A 25,350-nucleotide genomic window follows, 5' to 3' on the forward strand; every position below is an offset into this window, starting at 1 on the left:
TATCTTTATTACTCTTGAAGGAAACTAATATTGGCTGCTCTTATTACGTCCTTCGGCCTATAAGATCTTACGAAATATTCAGGTTTAATTATAATTTATTATTCCCGTAAAAACTTGTTGAAGTACGTTAAACGATAAAGTATGACGTAATTTTCGCAAATTTCTTATAGCGCGAAACGCAAACGAAGTTTATATTTTAATCGCATAGCTGCAATTTTTCTCACAAACAAAGCGTTGATGGGTCAGATGGATCGATTTTTTCGGATCTGTATTCTGAACTGCGCCGAGATGTTCGTTTATGGCATTCACGTACGCGCGAGTTCTCGCATAGTACTATATTTTTTTTTCCCCCCGCGCAGAGAAACGTAGAATGACCTGCGAACTTTATAATCATATCGCGAGATACGTTTACACTGCGGTAAAATCACATCGAACAATCTGAGAAACAGTGGTATAAGAGGATTGGCTTTCTCATCAGTAAGTCGAAACTAATGTAAACGAGGAGTCAAAAGTTGCGTCGCGAAGCGTTTACAAATTACCATTTCTTATCTGCCATTTGCATGGATTATCGTATCGTTCCCATTCGTTTCTAGAAAAACGGTACATCGTCGTAGCTTGCGTTTCATTTGTTCCCCGTCTACATTATTCAAATGTATCAATTAACAGACAAAATTAGATAGATTCGAAATTTCTGGATTCAAAAATTTCTACAGAAAGATATTTGAAGAACGAACGTTACGCGAAAGAAAAGGAATTATTAATAGATTATAGATTTCGTTTACGCAGATTTCATCCGTCGTTGTAGCGTATTCGTCATAACATTATCGTTACACTCATTAAAATATAGTCATAGTAATGCTTGTCGGGCACAATAATTTTCTGACCGGATTAAGCTTTCCTAATTGTATTTGCAAACACTTGAACCGGTATAAATATTCGCGTCCGAAATTATTAACGTCCACTTTAGACATTTCGACGTGCTACCTGTACAAGGAAATTGAGAGAAGTTACTGCAACAGATGCAGAGATAATTTGCAACGCACGTAGAGACGTGTAATAAATATTCCGCTTACGCGCAATTGTACGTGGCTGCCGGATCCAATATTTACACGTGCATACGTATTAACGAGTTATCATAATCGTAATCGCGCGATTAACGCTCGCATTGATTTTTGGCGACGAGCTGCATATGCATGAGCGCTAAGGTCTTTTAATACCCGAGCGCTGTGAAAATTTCGTCGCTCTCGTCGTATCGGCGTGACAAATGAACTATCAGTTTTCATAAGCATAACACGTACGAGTACGTGTACGAGTATGTACGCTGTATATCCCTATCGGTCCATTCACTATCATCGATTCCAGTTTTCACAGTTATCGACTAACGGAGAGACAATTTTCATCGTCGCGGCCGGTTGCGTGAAACGGTTGCGCAACACGTTTTGTATAAATTGGAATTTCAATTTGCGAGAGAAGTTCTTGCACTGGCCTGCTGTAGATTGACAACGGGACGGTTTTCAAAATTGAGATAGCTCCGTGCGCCAATTCTAATACGGCCGTACAGCTCCGACAGAATTTGCCAGTCGTAATTACAGGCGTGAGGCAGGATCTGAATTTGCAGTTGTTAGAACACTCGTGTATCTAATTGGGTGAAATTTCTGAATTCCAATGAGAGTGATGTGAATAGCGATTTTATAAAAATTCTCTTTTCTCAAGGCTTGAGCTATTCGCGCCTTTAAATATCGGTTTAATCACACCTTCTTATAAATAAATAGAAATTCTGTAAACGTATGAACGATGCAGTTTTTGATTTTTTTATATGCTTTATATAAATATATAAAGTTTTCGCTATTTATTTCAGTCAACAATCAAGACGAATTCAATCATTTTGTCAAAAGATGAATAACAAGTAAATTCATCGACTTGAGTAAATCGAACGTGAATCATGATTTGCCGAGTGAAATCTAATTCTGGCAGAATGCGCTTTCTCTCGAAACACGTTTAAGTTTTTCCCAAAGCAAATATGCAGAGGCATGATTGCCGGGCCATTTTTCTCCATGAATATAAATTCAACTTTGACACCACGTTTCCACGAAAATGGATTGAAGAAAGGTACGCGATACCGAAAATGTACTGATTCTATCAGTGTCATGGTGGTGGTCTCAATATTTTGATAAAAAATTCTCGCCACGAAATTGAAATCTCGCGCGACGAAATCTTTCTTATCAAAGACAACATGACATAACACGCTACATGTCATTTTAGATGAAACTGAAAAAAATGAACTGTTGAATTCTCTGAAATCAACAATCGAACAATTTTTACATTCGCGCTCGAAGCACGTTTGGTTGAAAGAATATTTTCGATTGATAGAAACTACTCGTTACTTGCAAACGACGTTCGAACAATTTTCACTCACCGCGTTCAAGATCGTTAACGATCAAAAGAAGAAACAACTTCGCTAATTACAGAGTTCTCGCGAAACTTTCGTTACCTCGTGTACTTCTTGCGTCACGTACGATAATGAAAATTATCCCGACTCGGAAGAAAACTATCCCGTTTCCTCGATAACAAAAATCTTTCCTTCCTCCCTCCCCCTCCCCTCCCTCCCGATGGAACTACTTTCCTTGCGGGATTTACCCTGCAAAGTTAACTTGCCTCTTACGGCATTTTCTCTCGCGTGTTCGCCAAATCCCTTTTTCGACCAGGATAGTGTGTTTCATTCGACGTACGAAAGACAACGGTAGTCGCATTGCGCGTGTTCAATTTACCGACGTGTTTAATTTACAAAGGCAGACGGACGGACGGACTGAGAGCGAAAAGAAGGAACAAGCAGAATCGTGCTCCCCCTTATAAGATATTGCCTAACCCTCTCGATACGGATTGTTTCTCGTGCCACACTTCACGTCGAAGGGCGAGCCACGCTCGTGGCCTGAATACGTTTTTAACCTCTTTGGAAAGACTGTGAGCAAATCGCACGAATGTAAGACGGAGCTCTGATCATTCGACCGTTCTCGTCATTTATTCGTCCTCTCCCTATTCACGATCTTCGACGTGGACGAGGATTCCTCCGGTTCTTAATATCGAATTTTTCGCGTGGAAAGGAATACATTTAAATCTTCGTGATTTGTGATAAACAGCTTGTTAATATTTAAGTAATTAGAAGGAACACTGAATAAGACCGAATACGACGATAATAAATAGATGTTAAGTTTCCTCTGTAACTCTCTCTCGCGACTCGCTATTCTCTAACTAAAATTTTATCCTTTTCGTACACACTTCGCATATTCACATAAACACACACACACATACACACATATGTAACAGAACTCGTATTTTACGTCTTAAGATTAGGGCTGAATAAACAGCTTTTTCGCCGCACAGGAAGAAATTCTGAATAATGAGACTCTCGCAACCCGCATAAATGTGAATATTAATTGAGGTGCATTGAAACCAGTATGATAAACTGTGACGAAAATTCTCTGGATGTTGAGAAAAGTCGCGGTAATCTCCGTAAACATGTTTTCGTTAAAAGAAGCACAAAAGTCTTAATAAACACGGAGACAAAAATCGTGTTTGCCTGCACGAGTGCCACGTGCTTCTGAAGTTTGATCGCAACTTCTGTCAAGAATCTGTGTGTGTCTGTGTCTGTGTGTGTGTGTATGTGCTCTTAGAAAAGTGTACAAAAGCGAAACTTCAATCGTAAATATCTTGGAAAAATATTGCGAATCTGATCAACAATGTGCTATTTTCGTAGAAGTCCGCAAAAATGTCAAGTTCCAACTGCATCAAGCTCCAAGAGTTTTTACCCGATTTTCTTATCAAACCGGAAGAACGAATTTTAATTTGTATTTGTAATTCTTAACCGCAATTGCTGCCTAAGATCAAAACATTGCCGAACATTTCGTACTTTTGCAAATTATTTAAATCGTGTTCTTCAATTTCCAGCGAGCTATCGATCGTTTCTCTTCGGAAACGTCTGACGCGAGTCGATGCTCGCAAACAAACAGATAGGCCGAATTAAAATTTAATTACTCGGAGGAATTTCCCTCGTCCTCGAGAAAAAAAAAGAAAAAAAAGAAAAAAATTTAGTCTCACTAAACTGCGCGCCTCTGTCTCCTCTCGCCGAGGAGATGTTTACGAGCAAACAGCGACCGACGGTGTCACTCATCTTTCGTTATCATTTTTCTCCAAGTTAACTAAAGTCCGCGGGTTCGATGGCGCGTCGAGTCGTTTGTCTTCAGTGGCGTAATGCCATGGTGCCCGCTCCTCGTTCCCAGAGAGCCACACATTTCCCGTACGTGCGCGCTTCCGTTCCCGGCGCAATTGTTCTCCTCTTAACCGAACAGCTACCCTCCGCTGCCCACCATTGACACCAGACCGGTATAAATTTCTTTGTGGTCGCTATTTACCTATACCACTCCGACGCCATTGTTCGTTGCGCAACCTGTTTGTAACGAGAGATAATGGGCTCGTCTGAACGAGAGCTACTATCGCTCCCCCTTGCTTTTTCGTATTCGTCTTCGAATTATTAGCAAGATTAAGCGTGCGCCTCTTGAATTGTCGTTGTCTCGCTCTCGTTTTAACAAAGAGACTCTCAAAGCTTGGAACTGTCGGCCTCTTTGAAATAATATCACTTGGAAGGTAAATTTTAATGTTGTCGACAATACTCGCGTTGACCGAAAAAATATCTGACAACAATAATTGTCGAGTATTACGTTAATGGTTCAAGAAAATTGTCCGTACAGCGTATCTGTGTTTAAAATTGTATTAAACGAGTATTTTTGTTGACTTTTTAATTTTAACGCTACTTGGTGATTCAATAAGAGTATTTGAATATGTGAAATAACTGAAAGAACCACATAGGGTTGAAGTTAGGTTTAAAAATATAATTGACGAAAACTTCTGGAAGACAGACATTGAAGCAAACAATACTTTAATCAATCACCGTCGGGAAATAATACTCTCAATGATTTTAAAGGCAAAACATGTCTTATCTTCAGTCTATTTTTCGAATCTAAGAAACTTTCAACCAGTGAAAAGCACAATTAAATGGAAAATGAAAAACGAGAGCTAGAATTTATGTATATTTAAACATGGTATGTATGAAGTTGCATGAAATTTTAGTAACAAAAGTTTTCAGACAGTTAAATCGGCGAGGAAATGAAACGAAACGATTAATTGGGAGATTAATTTGTATTAAAACGTTCCTGCAAAACTCATTGTAATTGATTCGAGTTAATTAACAAGTAATCACTTTCTTGATATTTCTTCGCTGTGCTTTTACCGGTTTTAGATGCATTTAAGGTAGAAGATAGCTTTGTGCTCTTTTCCGTAAAACAAACACCAGCACGATGGGTAGAATAAAAAGGCAAAAGATAGAGTAACAGTCTGGCTGAACGATGTAGTGAGGTTCATTCCTTAATGGCCTTGAGCGACCAGTTGATTTCAAACGAGCTGCGTCTCTATGGTGGATTCTTTTAGTTGACTTGAATTTTTGAAAAATATTTCGAGCTACACAACCGTCTTTGGATGAAATATCGTTTCGCTGATACCTTTGTTCCAAACGGAGCACAGTGTGGAGAATAAAAGTTGGATGAGACATTAATATTTCCTTGTATTGTTTAGCATTTAATCTTCAAAATTTCAAACATGAGGTAATTTTCATAATTTTCGTATTCAGTATTGTTCCATCCTGTTGGCTAAATGTAATTTACACAGAAGAAGGATAATTTGCAGAGGAAATAATTCATGAATAATTCGGTACTTTTATTTAAAACACGCTTGGAAAAAAATATGTTGCAATTTTTTGTTTATGCAAAAAATATGCTCTAGTTCCCTTTGTTTCCACTTCATTCTGTTGGATTTTTTTTTTTTTTTACAGTTAAAAAACTACGAACGTTTATATTTTTGAATGAAAATAACGAATGGCTTATCGGAAAGATTTAAAAATAATTGAAAAGAAAGAGAGAGAGAGAGAGAGAGAGAGAGAGAGAGAGAGAGAGAGAGAGAAAGTTCAGCGAAGGCGTGTGCGCAATGTTTTTGACATTTACGTAAAGCGTTGATAAATATAGAAATATCATTTTGATTGGAATCACATCGCGGAAAGTCATCGTGTAGGAGTTGTATGTCAAAATGCGCGGAACTATATTTCACGCTTTCTCGAACCAAGGCTCTTCGCTTTACGTAGAACAGAGGATCGTGCGATAAATTCTAAAGTTTGAAGTTACAAAAAAAAAAAAAAAAAGAAAAAATGAACACGCTTGAATAGTTGGTTAATGGCTCGGTACTGTTACGTGTTATTATGGGCAGATCTAAATTACACAGATATGACCGAAAATTCAAGTAATTAATTAGTTAATTACTAGTTAAGTACACACACCTGCTTAACACCAGGTTTCTCTGTCTAAACTTGAGTAATTAAGAACAGATCTACTGCTCCGCTGTAACGAAACTTTAAACTTGTAACGTTTTGCGTTACAAGTGACTGCCTTACACTGTTACTTTAAATTTAATTATTTAATGCATCGGTCCTCTAATTTTACAGCAGAAATTAGTATCGATTTCTTGGAACAAACGCTCATTTCGAAGAAAAATAACCTGAAGAATTCGTAGGATCCAAGTATCATCTTGTTTTGGATTAAAATTAAAGTTAAATCTATCTACCAAATTTAAATCTAAACTGCTGCTAGATCTATCTAGATCCAAACTGCTCGAAATTTGTCTACGAAATTTAAATTGAAACCAAAATTAAATACTAAAATTTGGAGTTGATTATTAAGGCTCGTGGTTTTCAGAGGAAATATTATATTTCAAAATCTCCCACGTTTCGACTTCACTTTTTAAATCAGTATATCTTTCCGTAACTGATCATAAAGGGAGGCAGTACATTTGATCCTGGAAGACTTCATTTCATTGATACCCAGTCGATTTAAAGTTCAGCCTCGAACTCGTCAGAAATTTAATATTCTTGCGAGTGATCTCAGCACGAAAAAGGGAAGAAGGAGTTAACGTTTGACGAGTTACAGCGTTAACGAGAATTGAAAAGAATCGTTTACGAGTTGTGGCCATTTTTCTCTTTCTTTTTTTTTTTTTCGCAAAAATCCGGATTCACGTTCCCTGCGTGTGACGCGCGCTTCCCTCGTTAGTATGAAAGAGCATCGGATATTCGGGACTCGTCGTTTCCAAAGATTCCCTTTATCTAACTACTACAGAAGAGAGAATTTCGTTTTTATTTATTTATGAAGAGTAAAGACAGTTGTAGTAGATGTAACGTATCGTTGCGAAAATTCTACAAAATTATACTACAGTGTTAGACGGTCACAATAACGACGATAATAAAACTACCAAACTTAAAATTAAAATGATCAATTCATTTCATCAATTTCTAATAAAAACAAAAATTAGATGGATTTACAACAGTGCTTTTTCAAAGGTTTGATCAAAATAATTTCGACTCCCTGTTGCAAACTTTCTTTTTATTCTTGGCACTTTAATTCGATTTGGTGCAAGTTTTTACACTTTGATCGCCGAGGTAACTGACGAATAATCAAATTTTAGAGAAATTTACGCTTCTTAACAAGCAGTGACCTTTCGTAGGCTTTTGCCATTTCCTCATTCACGGTCAAAGAGTAAAGTATCGATAGAAATTGTTTAAGGTTGTTCTCACATGACCTTAACGACGGTGAAAGTGTGTTTACCGTGTCTGTGACAGAAATAGTGGGTTTTTATAATGCTCGTGGGCCTCCGGAGAGGCGTTCATACGTCGCATAAGACACAGCGCCTGCGTAAATATTATATTTTCTTCTGCAAGTGCACGCATATACGTGGGCATGAGGGCACAACGTTGCACAAAGTTACCAAAGTTCAACGTTACGCACGTGGTATGTAATTGCAGAATGTCTGCGTTACATAGGTTACATAGATTTTATTATTCCCCTTTGAAAATAAAAAGGGGTTTTCGCGGAGAACTGTCAAACATAAATCAACCCGGTGCATCAAGTGCGTTTAAAATTAATAAGCTCGTACGTCAGCTGTGAAACACGAAACAACTTGTAATTAGAGAACTCGAAGAAAACACGTGCGCGAGGTTCAAAAGTCTCGGACAGGATAATATTTAATCGAGCAACCCTCTCACCCTTTGGTGGATAAAAGAGTAGATAAGAGGAATGATTCCGACAGTGTACGACTTAACCAGTCGGATAATAATTTTATACAGTACAAATCGCTTTCTATCTTGCACTTCTATTTTACGTTGTACACGATCTGTGATGGAATTAATTTAGAAATTCCCCGAGGGAAAGTAATTTAAAATTCTAAATTGTGGTCTCCGACGTGCGGCGACAGCAGTTACGAGATAAACGACAATTCGCACATTCGAACCCGCTGTTGACTCTATCGTACATATCGATTTATGCGCAGATCTACCTTCGCGATAGAACTATTCGCACATGTATGCATTGATACCTTCGTGCGTTGCATTCTCTTCGAGGAAGAAAGGGGAGAAGAAGGTAGAAAAAGAAGCAAACAGAGCGAGAAATCTTCAATTGCAAGAATTGCAAAAACACGTAGGCGACGAGCATTTTAGAATGGAATCACGCATCGTCCCTGCGAAATGTATGGTTTTCTCGCGGCTCAAGACATCAACAATGGTGACGTTTTTCAAGATCCTTCAGCAACAATGGACCGGCATTTCGCCTAGGAAACGCACACAGTGTTCTTTTATGTCTGCGGCGCAGTGCTGTTCGATCGCCCTCGAAGGGCACTCAAATCTCGAAGACCGATCATCGCCTCAGGTGTTCGGAGCTCGTGTAAGGACACGGATGCCAATTTTCTTTTCTTTTTTTTTTCTTTTTTTTTTTTTTGAAACGGCGGAACGTGTATCGCGAGAAACGAGGTACAAGGTAAATCCTCCTTAAGAATCTGTTTCGGCTAGATCGTCTCCTCTCTAATTTATCGACTCGAAATCCAAAAGCGTTGAATCATTCCAAATTCTTCGAATCCGTTCATCTCTAATAACTTGAGATATTCTGGAAAATATATCCCTCGTGGGAGAGGCTCGAGGATTAAACGAAATACATTGTCGACGTTCGATAAACAATTTGTCTTTTTCCCGTGGGAAGAAAAATTTCAGCTGTGGTTTGCCTCTGCAAAACGAGAAGTTCAATTCGGGTCTCGCGCGTTGAATGAGATTTCGAATACTAAAGCGACTTTCAAATACTACACAGTTCCACTCGCCGACGTACACTATGGCAGTTTGATTGTATTTGCCCGACGTATTGTGACTGTCTCGCGGAAGTAATAAGGGTGTTTCGATCGGGGAAATGATCGATCAACGTCAAACGTCGATCATTCATACGCGCGCAGCAACTAGCAAGGACACCGACGGACTCGAATTTTTCCGGTGCGGAAAGAACATGCAGCACGGAGAAACTGGTCCAAGGTAAATCCGTTGAGGATTGTTCCGTTACCGAACACGGATCTACACACAGTACCGCGCAGAGTTCTATTTGGTTACGTGCGTGCAACTAGGAAACCGTGTTCTGGAAATGCTGGAATTAATGTAGGTCAACATTCGTTCCGAAACTTTAAACACAGTTGGCCTGGCGCGTGTTCGTTCGACAAACGAGCGTGTATAATGCACGAAGAATAACCAGCGCTGGGAATCTGGGTGGAATCACGCGTCCGATTAGGAATATTAGCCTAGTCTCGTGATCCTCGAACGGGTTCCTAGGCTTCATTTTACGTTGACTGACGCGCGCTGTATAATTTAACGCCACCCAGTTGTAACGAACGAGTCGCTTCTTCTCTCTTAGCGCTTTCGCGTATACAGGGTGGGCCGGAATTCGTAGTCCAACCGAGCAGAGGGTGATGATTCTATGTCAAAAAATGAGAAAAAAATTTGGCATAACATTTCTTTATCTGGGGCTCGGTTTTCGAGAAAATCGACTTTAAAGTTTGTTCGTCTTTGTGAACGATTTAGTTGTCTATTCTTCTACCGCGTCCGAGATAGTGTTTGCAAACATTATTTATTGTGTGGTTAAGGCAGTACAAAGTGATCAGTCCTACTGATAATTAATTGTTTTTGCAATACACAGTACACTATTACAAGTATTGTTGAAAATGTCCTCCTCGTTGCTGCATACATAAGTTTGCTCGACGAATTAATGATTTCTGAACAGAATGTAAGCTGATCGTTGTTTTAATTTCTCGAATTCTTTTTGCTTCAAATGTGTAATATTTGAAATATTGTCTTTATAAACTTGTTCTTTGCTTAAAAAATCTAGATCCGGAGACTTTGGTGGCCAACGTATCTTACCATCGCGGCCGATCCAACGTGAATACGTTTGATTTAAAAAATTTTTAACTTCCCTCGTGCACCGTCATGTTGGAAAATCATACTCCTTATAGTAGCTAAGGGTACATCCTCTAACAACGAAGGCAATTCATTGCGTAGAAACTCAAAGATGAACAAAGTTTAAAGTCAGAGATTTTCTCGAAAACTGAGATGAAAAAATGTCGTATCAAATTTTTTTCTTATTTTTCGACATAGAATCACCCCTTGCTTGGTTGTACCACGAATTTCGGCTCATCCTGTATATATCCATCCACCGATGTGTGGATCCAGAGCTTGTTTCGTTTATTCGGTCGGCGGATTACGCGCGATCCGTAAATTACTGTGATCGCGTTTCATCTATCCCGTTGACGAGTAAACCGAAAGGCGATTACAGAGATAGATTGATGACGGTTGCCAACAAGTGTCGAGAAATCTTAGCGTTCAGACGATCCGTCAATAAACGCCGCAGGCAGGCGGATGGTGCAAACGTGGATACGTCTCCGTCTCCGGGTGAAAAAGATCGAGTGGGAATAAGACCATTTTGACGCCGGTTTGACAGAGTTGATGATTTATTACGTTTGTTTAACCGATCATTTTTCTCCTTCTTTCTCGGAATTTATCTGTCAAGAAGTACGCGCATACGTGCACGTGTATGTGTGTGTCCTTCAAGAAGTTTGAATTAGGATGGAAGTTTTGTCGATTCCACTCCGCGATTCAAATCTCTATCAATTACTCGTTTGGTCGTCTTCCATTGTTTGTTCGAATAAATCTTTATCCGGAGCGATTGTAGAAGCGTCCATTCGATTTATTCGCCATTAATACCGTGGCACTCGGTTGAAATTTCATTGAAATTTGTTCGACGCTACCGAGGAAGGAAAATGGGTCACGAAGTTTGGAATTCTTTTCCAAAAGGCTCGCTCAACCAAGTTCTTTTGTATAAACGATTCTTACGCGTGGGAAAACGATGGATATCGAATTTAACGTTCGCTTTGATTTACGAACGATAAATAATGTTCATCTTCAAGGTAGAATTTTCGAATGATTACAAAAGCAGACTCAATGAGCCGTGTTTGCATCAATCATTTAAGTAACGGGAGCAACTTGGCGTGGCAATTCTATTTCGCGGCGAACGTGTCGGATTTATCAATGCACGTACGCTGCGCCGCATTGTTCGATAACTTTTGCAAAATTGATTATGATCCGTTAAACACTGTCGCCTGGCCTGGCCCCCGACGCTTTCCAAGAGAGGCTGTATGAACTGTGGAAACAATCTGTATCTATTAGCCTACCGGTTGCGAGCACGCCCAGCCTATTTGTCCTTTATCGAGGGAAAGGGAAACAATAGCAAACGGGGCGGTTGTTCTTCGTGGAAACGGCAATACACAAACCGATCGCATAATCGAATTCAAACACTTGAACGTAATCAGCCCGCTTTAGAGATATCAGGTCGATTCCGAACGCTAGCCGGGGAATCGAGGTTACTATGTACAATGATGATGCGGTATCGCCGAGAGCCACCTACCGAGTAGCAGCAATCGATTGTGTTTTTCATTCACGCGGTTTTAACGTGCGCGACACATATCGCCAGCGCAGTTTCCCCACCGCGGAGGAACCTATTTCCGGAGTGGACAGGAAGAGCCCCCGGCCGAATCGAGCCATCAATCGTTTTCCTTTCTCCTTCGGACGCGCCGATAGAAACTCCTTCGGCGACACTCTCTGTGAAACCGAAGTTAACGTACCTCGAAATGAACCGCACCGCTCGGAACCACGTTCGACGACAGAGGGGTGATGAGAGAGAGTGAGTGTGTGTGTGTGTGTGAGAGAGAGAGAGAGAGAGAGAGAGAGGAAAAGGGGCTACCGAAGAGAAAAATATTTCCGAATCGAGAGGAGTGAACGGCGTAATCGAGGAGTTTCGCGTATTCGCGAAGAAAGGAACAGAAAACGGTGAAACGGTGTAGCAGCGCGCGAAGAATGAAGCATACGTAAGACGGAGATAAATAGGAAACGGACGAAGGGAAGTTGAGTCGAGGGAGAAAAGTGTGTGACTCGACGATGGGGCCGGAGATTGTCCGTGGAATGGTAAGAGGGAAAAGGACAGGAGCATGGTGGGAGAGGTGGTGGAGCGAGAGAGAGAGTGAAAGAGAGAGGGGAAAGAGGGAGAAGTGCGCGAAGGGAGAAGGACACAGAGGGGAGAGTTAGCGGAGACGGTGGGCGAATATTGCGGTCCGGAGGGATGAAGGAGAGGCTTTACTGGCAGCGAGGGGTAGCGACGCTGGCGTACGAGAGAACGGGGATGGACGGGATGCCGGTGTGGCGGGGAAGGATAGGATAGTTAGGCGGTGGGTGGATAGTCGGGGGTAGTGGGTCGGTTGGTTGGTTTGCGTGGAGGAACTGCGCGGCAGTCGAGGCCGCGAGGCTCAGTGCTAGGGAGCGCGGCATCGCGATGCGTCGGCTTCAACCCGCTGCCGCACTCGCTTACGGCATTTTTCCTCGTTCGAACGTTTTCCTTCCGTTTTCTACCGTTACTCTCCAGTGACGCTCTCCAGTGCGTCTCCTCTTCTCTTTTTATTTTTCACCTTCTTCGTTCCGTCGTCTTTTCTTTTCTTTTCTTTTCTTTTTTTTTTCTTTTGTTTTTTCGTTTTCTCTTCTCGTTTCTCGTTTCCTCTTCGAGTTCTCGCTCTTTCGCGTCCAGTTTTCCAACATTCTTTTCGTTCGTTTCGAATCCACGGATTCGCGCGCAAGTCTCGCCCGCGTCTAGATACCGTTGGATCGACCGCGTGTCCTTCGCGAGTGCGATTTCGCGTGTGTTACACACAGTGCGCGTACGACAGCGTCACGTCGCGTGTAAACGTCAGTGACGTGCAGCTCCTCGGTCGCAGCATGAACGCAGCGAAAACAATCGCGCCGGTGCGACACAGAGCCATGTGGCGACAGGAATGGTAACGAGGTGGAGGAGCGGCCCCGAGCTCGATTCCCTCTACGAAATGGAAATGGATCCGTACGCGGTCGGTTGGCCGGCTCAAGGTCACGGTGTCGGCAGCGTTACCGGGGGTGTTGCCGCCGGTGGGAGCAGCGGCGGCATGGGCGACGGTGCAAACACCATACCACGATGCTGGAGCAGACCGTGCAGATCGACCGATCCGTCGCCGATGCGACCGATCGAGCACAGCATGCGTTCGACCGAGACGATGAGGTCGATGGAGTCGATGAGGTCGATCGACTCGGTGATACGGCAGCCGTCGGCCGATCCTATGCGGTCCTCCGTCGATCATCACCAGTCGAGCAGATCGCTGCAAGAGGCAATGGGCAGACCGATCGAGCAGCAGATTCGCACGGAGCAGCCGAGATCCGCCGTTGAACACCCCGCCACGTCTTCCTCGATGTCTTCCACGCCGATGAGAGGCGGCGGTATCGAACACCATGCGATGCGCGCCATCGAACACCCGTGCAGGCTGAAAGATCACGCGAGCTACATGCACGACCATCACTTTGGCCGAATGCATGACCACGGCTGCAGGTCTGTCGAACACGTCTCGCGGATGCTGGAGCATCGGCTTCACGAGCAACATCCCGGTAGACAGCCGATCGAACAGACACCTTGTCGGCCAATCGAGCCACATCCTCCTGTGCGACCGCCTCCCGTCAACTATTCCTGTCGGCCTCTCGATCACGCTCCCGGAAGACCCATACCGATGGACTGTGTCATCTACGGTCCGCATTCTCATCCGCCGCCAAGGTTACCAACCGAGAGCCCGTTTCGCGTCAACTGCCCCGTGCACAGCCCCTTCCGATACAGATTCCCGAACGGCGCTGTCGATTATCACTCGCAACATCAGGTAAGACCACCAGTTTCCTCTATATCCTTTGACGGCTCGAGGATCGATGATCGTTCGCGCCCAGGAATTTCCAGAGAAATTTTCTTCTTTGTGCACGCTGTCGGAGGTTGTTTATTTTCGTTGCGCGAATTTCGATCCTGATTGCCCAAGGCTCGAACACGCTCGTCCGTGTTCATTTCCACGTGGAGTTTGATTTATGGCACGTCGTGTTTGAATACATCCGGTCGTATAAATAAGGTCGATATCTAAGCTCCGAGCTCTTTTGATATCCACCATGTGAAAGCTTCGTTATTAAGTCTGTATTTGATAGCAGCCGTGTTCTTCAGCGCATTTTTCACGCTTTTTTTATCTAACATCACGCGGGAAAAGTATGACAAGTTTTTTTTTATTAGTTTTTTTGTTATTTCTCGCGTCACTCGACGACTAGAAAGAAGTAGTTTAACTGAAAATCGAGTGCAAAGATAGTTCGATGGACGATTTAATTTTAAAATTAATCTTCCATCGGTGGAACACTAAGTGTCACGTTTTTCTTATTTGCGATAAAAAATAATTCTTTTCCGAATTTCATTATTCTTTATTTCAAATCTTTCGTACTTTCGTATGACTTTGATTATAACTCCACCTTTACTTTTCCAAAGTAAAACTAATGTCTTCCCGATGTCACGTGAAGCGAAAACTCGATGTGAAAGTCACCGACGTAAAAATTTGACGCGCCTTCGAAAATTTATCGAATGAGCGGAATACAGGAAAGAAACGTTTGGACGAAAAGTCAACGAAAGCACGTATTTCCAGCTGGTCGTGAATTTCAACGCGTCGCTCCGAAAGGCCATTTTTTTTTTTTTTTTTGGCAATACGTAAAACTTCGTTATACATTCCGTCCGCCGCTGGTTCGCAAATTTAGTCTCGATATTACGACGAAGTCGTCGGAACAGAAAATCTATCTGAAAAAATTGTACATATTCATCACTACGATTGTATAACGTCGAAACTCTTAAGAAATCATTTTCACCTATCGTCTCATAAGTGTTCGACGTATTTGCAAAAAAATCTATTAAGATGAAAGGTATAAACCCTCGAACAGACGGTGTGAAAATTTCTCTGTCTTCGCTTCTGACTTTTCTCCCTGCCGATTCGAACGTCCTTTAACAATTACAAGTGACAAAGATTGCCACGGCAAAAATTATCATGGCCTGAATTGGCATGGTCGAAAGAACCATCTGATATTAAAAAGGAAAATTACGCGTGCAATTTTCCTGGCGAAATAATATTCTATTAAGAAAGGAAGAAAAAAAGAAAAGAACAAGAACAAAGAGGTAGAAGAAAAAATGTTCTCTACGGCAAAAATCATTTTTACCTCGAAAAACAAAAAAAAAAAAAAAAAAAAGTAAAACAAAAAAAGAAATAATTGTCCAGGCAACGAAAAGCGTAGTTGTCCTACAACTACGAGCGTCAAACAATATCACATTCTGCCTTCAAAATGAAATAATGCCACCGTCGGCAATGCGAACGCGTCGCGTCTTTATGAATTTCAAATGTTTAGCGCCAGATTCATATATTACTCTGGCGTAATTAGTTTCTTTTATATGTCGTATTTCCTTTGAGCTACTTCTCATAAATAAGATTACCAAGGCATTTGCAGTAATACGCCTGTGAGAGCGTGACCGCGAGGAGACCTCTACATAGACGAGCTCTATCTGCGACGGATGGATTATGCGCAATTTTCACTTTGGATGAAATGCTATGGAGAATGAAGCGGAGAGATTGGCTATTTGGAAATCACGTGCAAATGCTTGATTTAATCATTCAACGGGATTAGAATCCTTTAATGGATCTCTGCTAGGGATGGTTATCGCGTGACGCGAGACATTTTGCGACGCATCGTCATTTTGCCTCGAATTTGCGATATCGTTTATAGTTATGGTCAAATAGAGAGGTTAAAAAAAATTTGATCACCGACAGAAATGGAAACGATCATCAAAATAGAGAGATGTCTGTTTGTGAAGAGTAACGAAACTGGCAAATTTAATAAAATTTAATGAAAAGTAATTTCAGTTTTATTATGTTTTCTACGAATTCAAGCGTGTCGGTTGTTTGACGTTAAGTCAAACATCTGAAAAATGGAAATGGTAATAGAAAAGGTTTCGTGTTGTCGGAAAAAATATCGACAGAGAAAGCAAGGCTGCTCTGATACCGGGATGTAGAAAGTTACTATCAGGACAACTATAAAATCACAAACATCAGCTGCACGGAGGGATATTTGTTTTGCTGTGGCGCAGATATTGGTTTTTCTATTTGTAAAACTAACTACCTTTATTATTACGTTTTGTTTTTGCGAAAACGTTTCAAGGTAGAATTTTTGAAATAATTGCGATGCATTCGCAAATATTCGAGTAGATTTCGATTTAAAATTCTAGGATAATAGACTTTAATTATCTTTTTTTTTTGGAATAAAAAGAGATAGCTTTTTTTAGCGATCGAGAATCCCTGAGAGTTTATTACCAAAGATATGTGAAAAAGTAAAAGGTAGTCTATAGAGTCTTATTATTATTTATTTACGCAAACAAATCTAACTTGTTTTGCAATTGGATAATAATGTTAAGAGGCTTAATTAACTGTCCAGTCTTTTAGCATCGAGGTGAAAACTCTTTTACTTAGAAACTCGTTCAAGACTATACTAGAAAAGTACGAGGAGCACAAGCCTTGGTAATTAGTACTAATTACCAGAACAATTTTAGACTCTGCAAATGTTGTTTTAGTTCGGCAACGTTTGGTTCTTTTTCTTTCTTACGTTTTTCTCCAGTTGCGGAGAATATTTCGGTTTAACGTATTTTTCACTGTAATAAAAAATTGAAAAATACTCGATTTTATTTCCGGTAATAGGAATAAACGTTATTTTGTTTGCTGCTATTTTTTTATTTATTTTACAAGTTCTATAAAATCGCGTGCGAGAATTTTATATTCTGATATATTTTATTTGACACTCATCGATATTTACGTATTTATATTACGTCGAATCGTTAATTTATTACGTGATAATACGCATTTGTTTAAGCAGCGTGCAATTTTAATTTTAATTCACCTGGGATGGATATTGTTTAAAAAAATGTCGAAGGCAACAAGTTCATCAATATTTTTCTACACGTGGTATCGATTAAACCCACGTAACTTCCATGAGCGTGTTCATTTAAAAAACGAAGCCAAGAAAGATTAGGTTTCTCTCGTAGACTAATCAGTCTACCAAATATTTAAAAAGTTACCCTTGTTACTCTCCGTTCGACGGTGACTTTCAAAAATCGGAATTCAGTTTCTTTTTTCGCTCGCGAACAAGGTTGAAGTAACAAAAAAATCCTAGTGTCAGATAAAAACCGCGATTTTTTTCAAAGAAATTGGAGCTCCCAACAAGTAGAACGATCTCAAAAAAGAAAAAAAGAAAAAATCCAAACGGTAGAGATAATTGACTGCCACTCTAGAAATACGTGTCTCGCGAATCGAACAGCGTCAAAAATAAATCAAAGGATTCTGCAGATGTATCCTCGGTATCGCGTATCTCAGCGTGAACGCGTTGAATTTTCATATAAACAGGGCTATTCCCTGGACGGAAGAACGACAAAAGGCGCTCTATCGAGAAAACCGTATAATAGAGCCGCTAAGGATAAAAATCGCTCACGCCCCTTTGTATTTGACTCTCGGTTTCACAGAGAGAATGAAATCGGTTCGTTGCGACCCGTGGCACGATCCCCCGCCATACCTTCTTCCCCGATCTATCAGGACTTTTAGTTCGAGCAACGTCTGAATTTGCTGCTCCTCGTGTACTCACCGTATTTCTACGATGGGAACTCGAAAAAGGAATGCTCGCCGATGCGACGGTCCGGCCGTCTGCACGCGTTTACGATCCGCTCGTCTGCGTTTACGTGCTCGAAATACAAAAGGACACGGGGACAGGAAAGGAAAGGCTCTCTACTGATTTCACGAGTTTCACCGATTTTCAGCCGTTCCGGAGGAGCGTAGCTTGTCACACGGATACAGATCCACTCTACCATGCAAATTCAAACCGTGCATGCGTGTGTGTGTGTGTGTATGTGTGTGTGCAGCTAGAAACCGTGACTGGGCCATCGATCGATATCGCATCGAGCGGCGATTTAAGCCGCTGGATCTCGCCCCGAAATATCTTTCCCTACAGCGAAACGCGATAACGTTCCGCGTTCCAATTCCGCTGATACGAGGTCGGTTGTTGCTTCGTGCATTACGATCCGTCATCTCGTCGATGCGTATCCCTCCCCGAGTCAAACATCAATCGAAGAGTTAATAATATACAATATACGCGAAATGATTGGACGTCGCCCGATCGAGATAACGCAGCCTGCGATTTGCTAGGATGGATCGTTTTATTGCAAAGATATCGAGATTAATGCTGACGATCAATGCTGAATCTGCTAGTTACCATTTGATTATTATCTCCGTTCGTTGGACTATTTGTCTTGTACAATCGCGTGTCACTCGTTTGATTCGTCCTTTCATTTGTGAATTTAGAATTGAGATAATGAAAATATGTTTCCACGTCTCTAAGATTTAGAGACTGTTTTTTTACGTTGGAAAATATTACGTGTAATAATTCATAAAATTACATTGAGGCCTGTCGTTGATTCAATTGTCGTTTCTTCACTTGTGATTTTAGAATTGAAGGTATGTTTCCGTGTCCATAAAATTTAGAAACTGTTTCTACGTTAAAAAATATTATGTAGATAATTCATAAAATTACATTAAGGCGTTCTTTTACTTGTGAATTTAGAATTGAGATACTGAAAGTATGTTTTCTAAAATTTAGAAATTGTTTAAACATTGGAAAAATGATTATGTAGATAATTCATAAAATTCATGAAGTTGAATTAAATAGGATAAAATTTTTGTGTGTTAATAAAAAAATTTGATTCAAAAAAGAAAATTACGTATCGTGTGAATATACGCTATGATTTACACTCTCTCTCAAAAAACTTAAACCATACTATTAATAAAATTTCCAAAGAAACAATCACCTCTTCATGTAAACAAATATTTTATTTCTACTATTGAAACTTTGATTAATTATATTTACAGTGATCTAATTTCTCAAGAAAATACATGATGAGGTTTGCTTCATCCAAAACAAAAGAATCCAATCTTTTGAGCAGCGCTGTATATTCCGTTTGTTCGATGAATGATTGAGAATTCATATGTTTCTCTGTTATTTGTTTCATGTTAGAGATTGGGTCTCAATATAGCTCATCTTTGTAGAACTGTGATAATTTGACTAGCGCAGTGAATGAGATTTCGAATAACGAAGCGATTACATAGTATACACACATTGACACGCTACATCTATGGCAATTCGATTATATCCTCCCAATGCAATCGTAACTGATTCGTGGAAATACTAAAGATTTCGCAGGAAAATGATCAGCCGACACATATGTGTGTGCGTTTGTCTGTAATATGAATATATTGCTCTGTTTTGGTCTGTTGTGATTCCTTGCTGATCCTTTCATTAGTATATGCGCGTACAAAGGATCCACGAGTTGTTAATGATATTGATAATACCGAGTTACGAATCTATGATATATTACAATGCAGAGAATACATCGTACCGTGATTTTGCGGTACGTGCTTTCTTCACATTTTTTCGACGCTTGAATCACATAAAAAACATGGATCAAATCTTTAATGTTGAAGCGACGAAACGTTTTTAGCACGAATTCAAAAGTATCAAAGTTCACTGTTGAAAAATTGCAAATAATTTTGTTGATTCATGAACGTGAGTATTTTCGGCCAGAATTAGCTTCAACGAATTAGTGGTGAATATTCACAGCTCGATGCAAAACGTAATACGAGCAAGTATTAAATAACATGTATTACGAGATTACTATATTTCAAACAAAATTTACTACGTTACTACATTACTATTGCATTAAACAAAAAATGAAGATATTCCCTTTATCGAACGTTTTACATTTGAAAATTTATCTGTGACATTGAGGTAATTTTTCGAATAAAATGATTCGAAAGATGAAGTAAAAAAAATATAACTAACGTAAAAAAAATATAACTAAACGCCAACGTCCAAGCATCCGAAAATTCCCTATCGATTAGTTTAATCCGATTCGGATCAGAATTTCAAATTCCCTCCTTCGAATATAGACGAGAAGAACTGTATGGACTCGTCTTTATCTGATCCGCGAGAATATTCGCGTTTTGCAAATAGAACGAAAATTTCGATGTGGGCGCGCAGCTGTATTATCGTAAGTTTAAACAGAACCTGCCCATTCCGGTGGTTTTTATTGCCGCGAAATCAAGATCGCTAGGCGAAATAAAAACGAGACACAGGTACTGTGCTGCGGAGAATGGTTTTTATCGAGATGATCGTAAATTTTTTGCACGTATTTGCGAACGACGCGATTAAAATCTAACGGATAAGAGTCGCTCAAAGCGGGAAAGAGGTTCCAGCCATCCAAGATTCCGAATAGCCAAGCCTGTCTCTGTGTAACCAAGAGCTTTCAAGATCCTGCGCGGAATCCATTATTTGTCAATTTGCTCGAAGAAAATGCGCGATAAATACGATGTATTTCCCGAAACGATCTATCTCGCGAGGACGGAAAGTATGAGGGACAGTTACGTGTGATATGTGAAACCACGTAATTGTACAGTGAGCAGAGAGTCGACGAAAAATAATTGTTACGTTCGATGTTCATCGGGCTGCGAATATCTTCGATTTAGATAAATCGTATCGTAGTTAATTTTTTTTATTATTAATAAATAACCTATCGTAGTTCCTTTTTTTTTTTTTAATCGAATTTCTACTTGTGCAGTTTCAAATCAGTTGCTCTTCGAAGCTAGGGATTTCATTTTGGAGAAATAATTACGATTAAATGTAAAAAAACATTTTACAAATGAAAGAGTCAGACATTTTTATCAACCTCTTATGAAAGATTTTACATGCATTTTACATGAGAGACGCTAAGAAAATATCTACGTTTGTGTAGTTTTGACCAATACAAATTCAATATACATATATATATTTCAAGATTGAAAGGTCTGAAACATTATTATTCCAAAGGATGAGTTATAGAAAGCTGTACGCTTTCTATATAAAAGGATTTCGATTACGGAAGAGGAGATAGACGGCAAGAGAAAGAATACGGGGTTCTTGAAAGCGATCTATCGATAGCTTACTGACATTTTATACGTCGTGCCGATCTGATTCGTAACTCGTACTGAATCCGATTCGTGTCGCCTTCGTGTCCCTTTCGCGAAATAGGAATAGGTATTGGGATATTTTTCAACCAGCGATCGAAGAAATGAAGTAAAATTTTCGAAAAATTTTTCACGAGTTACAGTCGCAGGTTTCCGAGTACGTAAAACGTACGTATGTAGGTACGTAAAGTATCAAGGAAATACAGTGTTTCGTTGATGAAAATTCGTAGGCAAACAGCGTGAAATTTATTACAAGTGCACAGTGTACAGAATATAAATTGAGGTTTAATAAATGCGGATCAGCACCGCAGGAAGGACAGAGGGGGTGAAAAAGTTCAGGAACTAAACAGGCGCAAAGTAGCGGCACACGTGTGGATTATCGGTAACGGGTAAGTCAAAGAAACCATAGCCACACATTATGGGGGAGGAAGAGTGGCGCTGCTGGAATTTTAATTTCCAGCGTAATTTGCGATTTCGGTCATTAAATTTCATATCGTTTGAAATACTCTCCAAAAATACGTTTTTACCGCAGCTTTTTCGTTCTAAATTTATGTCGTTTTGTCAATCGCCTTTCTATATCTTTGTTTAATTAAATTAATCATTATCGTTGCGTTATTAATTCCGAAGATCGATGCGTTCGATTCCAACGGGTCTAAAAGTTTTGTAATTTTCCATTATCTCGCTATTATTATGCATGGTTTTTAAAACGAGAGTCGTTCGAGGTAACTGTATTAACATAAAATTGCATCGAATATATTGAATGGTTTTAAGATACGTAAGAGCACGTGAATAAATAACAATTTTCGTTCCCGAAATTAGATGACAATTTTCTCTTTAATGAATTCACGGTAGGAGACACAAATGCAATGTAAACATGGAACAAGCATTTTTCTGTCGAAATTTTTGCATCTTTTAGTTTTGTTATTAATTTTTTAGAAGCGATATAAATTTTTATCAAATAAAAAAACGCATACTTTTACATGGAATGCATAAATGGTCTAAGCCTAATATATATGTTTCAAATACAGCTTATTTTCAAATGCTGTCTCTTTCCAACCGCAAGTGTGTACAAGGTTAATTTTTCTGTTTAGAATCGCGCAATTCAATTTCGCCCCGCTCTTTATTTTAAACTTTACGCTACGTGATCCCGTTAAGAATGCAACAAGCTGCTCCTTACGAATTAACTCTACAATGAGATAACGCGAAAGCGTAGGAATGTGTAGAAAGAAGAAGAAACTTTTTCCTCGTGAAACAGAGGGAAACGAACGTAACGGTGTTAGTTTATGCTCGGCATACATGTAACACGCCAGATGTAGTTTAATCTTGCTTGTTTACACTCCTTTGGTCCGTTCTTTTTTTTTCTCTCTCTCTCTCTCCCTCTCTACATAAAGGTTTAATCGATGGCCGACTTTCATGCAGCCGAACAGCTTTCGGATATACTTTATAGGTGTTGTAAGAAGCACGGTTCGTTGCTTGCGCTCCTTTTCGTTCGATTCGGAGTACGTATGAAGTTCAGTTCAATGTACATTAGATAGCTTTAGCGGGGAATCCATTTTCACTATCAGCGGATGAGTTTTTTTTTCGATTTTAGCTCGTGTCTTCGATTTTCTTCCATGACACGTATAGATACGTTTATTCCGATCTCGGAATTGTACCTTTCGATCGTGTAGCTTGTAATTTTTAGATTGTGAAACTAAACTATTAGAACGTATTGTAATTTACCTGGTCGTTGCGCTTTGTAAATGCTCGACAAAACATTTCCGAGTTTAATTACTGGTAATAAGGGTGCCTGGTTTCCCGATATTAAAAATTACATACATTTTATATAAATTCCAAAGTTCGCCCTTTGTATCGCAAAATACAATATTTTCTTCGTAATATTTCATATTTTTTGAATATAAAAGCAAGCATTTCACTTTGTGTTAAAATCGTTGGACGTTAACGAGGAGTTTTTTTGATTTTTTGAAATCGTGTTCATTTTTACTTTGAAACGCGAAGAACGTTTTTTTTTTTTTTTTTTTTTTTACTTAAAGTAATGAATTCACGTCGAAACTTTTCGACGTAAATATCAGCAATTTCATTGAAAAGGTTTCAAACATATATACTTGTTTACTACAATAATATTCGTTTCAATCACGTTTCTAGATGCCGCACAGATATTACTAAAAATATTTCTGCGTTCGTAAAATATTAGCCACTTGTTCGTTGAAAAAATTTTAAATAAAATTAAAACAAAGGCGAGGGAATTTTAACCTAAATAGAAAACATGGACGTTCCGTTATGGTAAACATGTTAATACTCGTAGCAAGCACGCGCATCTATAGGGAAACGTATCATTCGCTCGTTTCGCCGTTCAATAGTTTACGTGTAAACAGAAGAACTAAAATTTATATTGTATTCGAAGAACTTGAAATTCTATTTCATCGTTAAACGTAATTGATTAAAAAAAAAAAGGGAAAAATGGAATATATCGTTCGTTTTTTTTTTTTTCTTTTTCGTTAAGCCGATTTCTCAGAGAGCACGGTGTCTCTCTTTTATCGAACTCGCGCGAGCAACGAGCAGCGAGAAAGAAAGAAAGAAAGAAAGAAAGAAAGAAAAGAAATGGATAGGAAAACCCGGGGAAAACGTGAAACCCGGCGAAGAGAAATTAAACAAAACGGACGGCGTCGGTGGAAAGAATTTCACTTCTTTGGTAACGTCGTTCATTCGTGTTACCACTCTCTTTCACTTTAGCTTAACTGCACGCGTAATAAGTAACTGCAGCCAGCCACTCTCCATAACACGCGTACATTGCACAAAAGGCTAGATGGTGAGACTCGCCTTTAACAACGCGGGATGGAGGGGAAGAATGAAAGAGAGGGGGGAATGGAAAAGCAGCATTAAGCTTCCTGAATTGATGACTTTTTATAGCCGACTTACTCTTCTTTTTTTTTTTTTTTTTCTTCATTCTTCTCCCTCGCGAGCAACAAAAGAGTCAGAGATCGCGGATGGACTACAAGGGAGAGGATCGTCTCCGTTCCGCGAACTTGCTTAACACCGTGACTTATGAGCCGTGTAATTTACAACCTATTCACACTATCCGCCTTTACCAGTAGCACAAAGAATTATATCGTTATTCTTCGTCGAGCACCACCGACTGTTTAAAGATCCCGCCCGGCCTCGAGACGGGATAAATTGCGCATCTGCGGCTAGAGTTTATCAGGTAGATCATCCGGTTAGTGGATGTCAGGGTATTTCCCTGCAGAGCTTCGATCACGTGCTTAGCGAAAATTTATAGCCTAACGATCACTGGAGGAAGCCCGTGGCTCGAGTTCGTCTTTGCGGTCTTCTCGCTCGGTAGTTTGCGTTTTATGTTAGGCATTTTTCAAAGGAGATAAGACGAGTTGGTAAAAATAAAAGGACGCCACCTGTGGGCTTTGTCGAGTCGCGTATTTTCACGATGTGCAAATATCTCGAGATATAGTAATTGTCTTCTTCAATTTGATACAGTGGTGGCGAAGAAGAGACGAGAGAAAAAATTGAAATATCGTAAATTATCACAGCGTTAATATACGCAAATTTGTTTCAGCGCTATTAATTTATTATATTTTCGACTTAATGATATTCTAGTGGCTATGGCAGTCATTAGAATTTGATTAGCTTTAATAACCAGTGATCAAATATGCAAATCAATTATCGCACATGTGTCTATCCCAATATATATTACATAATCATCTCCACGGTAATGTGCAATCTTTGTTACACGGTTCGTATTTAATGGAAAAAAAAAAGAGCGCGTAAGAGTTTAACTGTTTCGGCGTTTCGACGTACAAATTAGGGGAAACTTGAGATGATAAAAACTCGGAACCTCCGTTTAAATCTCTGTTGAAGTTTACACAATAGTAAAACACATACATATATTTCTATCTCTCAATTAGTTTCCCATCGAGTATCAGACGTGATCGAGAAAAGAATTAA

General features: G+C 39.8%; 1 protein-coding gene across 2 annotated transcripts in view; it reads left to right on the top strand.

Annotated features, from left to right (window-relative positions):
- Positions 1 to 25,350, top strand: part of LOC122538034 (peripheral plasma membrane protein CASK-like) — a 236,344-nt gene that overhangs the window by 76,969 nt on the left and 134,025 nt on the right. The window lies entirely within an intron of this gene.

Source organism: Frieseomelitta varia, unplaced genomic scaffold, assembly GCF_011392965.1.
Source record: "Frieseomelitta varia isolate USP_RPSP 00005682 unplaced genomic scaffold, Fvar_1.2 scaffold_953, whole genome shotgun sequence".
NCBI classification, from domain to species: Eukaryota; Metazoa; Arthropoda; class Insecta; order Hymenoptera; family Apidae; genus Frieseomelitta; species Frieseomelitta varia.